The sequence below is a fragment of the Beta vulgaris genome, chromosome 6, assembly GCF_026745355.1.
Source record: "Beta vulgaris subsp. vulgaris cultivar EL10 chromosome 6, EL10.2, whole genome shotgun sequence".
NCBI classification, from domain to species: domain Eukaryota; kingdom Viridiplantae; phylum Streptophyta; class Magnoliopsida; order Caryophyllales; family Amaranthaceae; genus Beta; species Beta vulgaris.
In genome coordinates this window covers 38,112,369-38,116,702 of record NC_079207.1, presented here as the reverse complement: position 1 = coordinate 38,116,702, position 4,334 = coordinate 38,112,369, and the positions used below count along the sequence as shown (strand labels likewise).

Below are 4,334 nucleotides of genomic sequence, written 5' to 3'. Positions count from 1 at the left end.
AATTGTTTCCATAAATGTGCAACGGATACAAGGCTCGTAGCACAAAAGACCATTATGGGCAACGAATGTAACTCGACGTCCAAGATGTGGTTTGTGTGACGATCACAATTTTCGACGCACCAAATACAATGGGCGTCGAACTTAAGATGACGAAATTAGCGCGCAAAAATATCGTTGCCCGAACCATTGTGCAACGAAAATGTCCCGTTGGGCGATGAATATTTTTGTCGACCAAAACCTGTTTTCTTGTAGCATTAACTAAGTAAAGAGTCAATGTAACAGCCCGTTTTCCCGAGCTGCTAGGTAAATACACTTAAGATTCACTAATCACAATCAATGCTTAATAAGCCTCGAATTAAACATTTACTCGCAACGGAAAACATAACCTAGAAAACGATCTTGGACTTGTGGGTTATTGGCCCACAAAACAAAATCCTTTATATAAGACTTCAATTACACCAATATCTCGACTAATATTCCCAAATATTGTATACAACAAAATATATCAGAAACTATTCCTTAATTGACTATCTAAAATACAAACTCAATCCATAAGCTACGACGACATCTTTATCTTGCTTCACTTCTGAATCCTGAGCTCACAACACCAAACCTGCAACAATGTTTGACTCTGCCACCCACCAAGTGACAGGCCACAGAAATGACAACACCATCAGCAAAGCTGAGTACACACTGTGTAATAGAAAATACAAGTTTAGGTGTATTTTGAAAACTAACACATAGTTATAGTAACAGATAATCACACTCAACTTAGTTGATATATTTTCACAAAATCAGATCGTTTGACATGAACGCGAGTGGAGAGGGGTACCACACAGTACCAGCTGTTTCCAAACTATTGAGGGTCGTCACCCAGCCTTTTATTGTTATGCTTGCAAGACTTACCCGGACATGTCCTATAACGCCAGGAATTAGCCCCTCCTGGAAGGCAACAGCTAGGGACTCTACCCGCCCTAACTCGGGGTGCCTATTCATGCCTCACTTTCATATTTATAAAATAAGATATTTAATGGTTTATACTTTAAACCTCAATACTCAAAATCCTTATCAACTCATCCTTAATACTCAGAACTCTTATCAACTCCTTTCAATTACCCTTACTTTGATAGTTGAGAAGATTTAGGGTTTTCATACTTAAAACTAGTTTTTAACATAATAACTTTGATAGAACTTAACCAATTATGTCTTAGGGACTTAAATAATACTCCAATATCTATTTCATCAAGAGATTACAAATTATCAATTACTATATAAGTTCATGTACTAAGCACATCCCATTTAGAAGCATAATCGTAATGACTTAGTGTATAAGTGTTGTTTAGGTCAATTGAAACATCTCTAATGAACCGTAGCATGTTATACTTATGTAATATACTCAATATACACATAATAATACACATATCATACATAAATTCATTTCATAAACATGCTTTACACAAGAAAGAAACAATCACTTAACTATAAGAGTGGAAAATCTCTAGGTTAAACCAAACTAAGTGTGTACCTTAACTAAGGATGCTTAAAGCTCACGAAATTCCTTAATTCACTTGGTTAACTACTCCTACAGCTTCCCCTGAATGTATAAAATGCTAAAGATTAGTTTCAACAAGCTTATAGATATGAAAAACTAAGCTTAAATACAAGAGATGTAAACTGTTGAACTTTACAGCAACTTATGTGATCTTTGAACAAGGTTTTCTATATGATTTTATGGTCTAAAGGTTGGAACCAAAGCTTGTACAACTCTGTATGGATGTTTAGAAGAGTTCTATGTAGTGAAAAGTGGGTGTCAAAGAGGAGAAAATATGAGAAAAGAGACGAAAATCCAGAACAGGCTTTTATAGTCTGTTCTGGCGGTACCCCCAGGGGAGGGAAACCTCTTCTGGGCAAGGTCGGTTTCTTGTAGTTTTTGGGTGATTCTTGCTTGAGGTGTTAGCCTAAGGTGTTGGCTTTCACGCATAAAAAGTTCTTTGAGAGATCGACACTTAAGTAGCTGCTAAGCAGCTTTCTTTTAGGATAGGTCTGAGCTGTAATTTCAGCTGGCCGGGTTTTACTATGTAAGCAATTTACCTTATTAAGCCACGTAATTCTTGGGCATAAATGACCATTTTAACCTTAAGACATCCCAAAAATGTCATATATCAAGTTTGGTTGGGTTCTTAGCTCGGATTCAATCCCAAATGGCTCTTTAACTGGAAGTTCATCGCTACCCGATAAAACAATCTCCAAACGATTTTCATAATCTTAATGTTTAAGGTTCTCAAGGACTTTCTCACTTATCTATTGGTTTTCAAAGCCTTATTAGCCAATAAGAATGATGGTTCTTATCCTCTTTGACCTTTCTTAACCATTAAGAATGATGATGCTTATCCACAAGCTTTCTTAACCATTAAGAATGATGATGCTTATCCACAAGCTTTCTTAACCACTAAGAATGATGATGCTTATCCATAAGCTTTCTTAACCATTAAGAATGATGGTGCTTATCCACAAGCTTTCTTAACCACTAAGAATGATGATGCTTATCCATAAGCTTTCTTAACCATTAAGAATGATGATCTTATCCACTTTCAGCTTTTAAATAAAGGTTCTTAAAAACAGGGCTATTACATACTACCACCCTTAAAATAAGTTTCGTCCTCGAAACTTCAAAACATAAACTCATAGATCAACCTTAAGTGTCCATATATCAAGCACTACAGCCTCCGATAGTCTTTACTAAATTTCTATGAAAAAGTTCTCAATATACCCAACAAATAGATTTCAAATATCCTCAAATTACAACTTTGAATTCCATAATCTTATTCCCAAAGATTTACACAAATCTAGACTCTTATTCTTATTATATAGCTCAAAACTTGAACTCTAATTACCAAAGTAACAGACACACATTCCCAACGATCTTTTACCCCCGCTATGTGGCTAACTAAGCGCACGGTCGCAGGGTTGCTCTGATACCATTTTTAACAGCCCGTTTTCCCGAGCTGCTAGGTAAATACACTTAAGATTCACTAATCACAATCAATGCTTAATAAGCCTCGAATTAAACATTTACTCGCAACGGAAACATAACCTAGAAAACGATCTTGGATTGTGGGTTATTGGCCCACAAAACAAAATCCTTTATATAAGACTTCAATTACACCGATATCTCGACTAATATTCCCAAATATTGTATACAACGAAATATATCAGAAACTATTCCTTAATTGACTATCTAAAATACAAACTCAATCCATAAGCTACGACGACATCTTTATCTTGCTTCACTTCTAAATCCTGAGCTCACAACACCAAACCTGCAACAATGTTTGACTCTGCCACCCACCAAGTGACAGACCACAGAAATGACAACACCATCAGCAAAGCTGAGTACACACTGTGTAATAGAAAATACAAGTTTAGGTGTATTTTGAAAACTAACACATAGTTATAGTAACAGATAATCACACTCAACTTAGTTGATATTTTTCACAAAATCAGATCGTTTGGCATGAACGCGAGTGGAGAGGGGTACCACGCAGTACCAGCTGTCTCCAAACTATTGAGGGTCGTCACCCAGCCTTTTATTGTTATGCTTGCAAGACTTACCCGGACATGTCCTATAACGCCAGGAATTAGCCCCTCCTGGAAGGCAACAGCTAGGGACTCTACCCGCCCTAACTCGGGGTGCCTATTCATGCCTCACTTTCATATTTATAAAATAAGATATTTAATGGTTTATACTTTAAACCTCAATACTCAAAATCCTTATCAACTCATCCTTAATACCCAGAACTCCTATCAACTCCTTTCAATTACCCTTACTTTGATAGTTGAGAATATTTAGGATTTTCATACTTAAAACTAGTTTTTAACATAATAACTTTGATAGAACTTAACCAATTATGTCTTAGGGACTTAAATAATACTCCAATATCTATTTCATCAAGAGATTACAATTATCAATTACTATATAAGTTCATGTACTAAGCACATCCCATTTAGAAGCATAATCGTAATGACTTAGTGTATAAGTGTTGTTTAGGTCAATTGAAACATCTCTAATGAACCTTAGCATGTTATACTTATGTAATATACTCAATATACACATAATAATACACATATCATACATAAATTCATTTCATAAACATGCTTTACACAAGAAAGAAACAATCACTTAACTATAAGAGTGGAAAATCTCTAGGTTAAACCAAACTAAGTGTGTACCTTAACTAAGGATGCTTAAAGCTCACGAAATTCCTTAATCCACTTGGTTAACTACTCCTACAGCTTCCCCTGAATGTATAAAATGCTAAAGATTAGTTTCAACA

The 4,334-nt window shown here is 35.6% G+C and overlaps 1 long non-coding RNA gene across 1 annotated transcript; it reads right to left on the bottom strand.

Moving 5' to 3' along the window:
• Positions 1–461: 461 nt before the first annotated feature.
• Positions 462–2,064, bottom strand: LOC130592025 (uncharacterized). The gene is made up of 3 exons (XR_008970060.1): positions 1,689–2,064; positions 1,526–1,594; positions 462–631 (listed from the first exon to the last, which is right to left on the bottom strand). It is a non-coding gene; the product is annotated as an uncharacterized LOC130592025 (long non-coding RNA).
• Between the last annotated feature and the right edge of the window lie 2,270 nt (positions 2,065–4,334).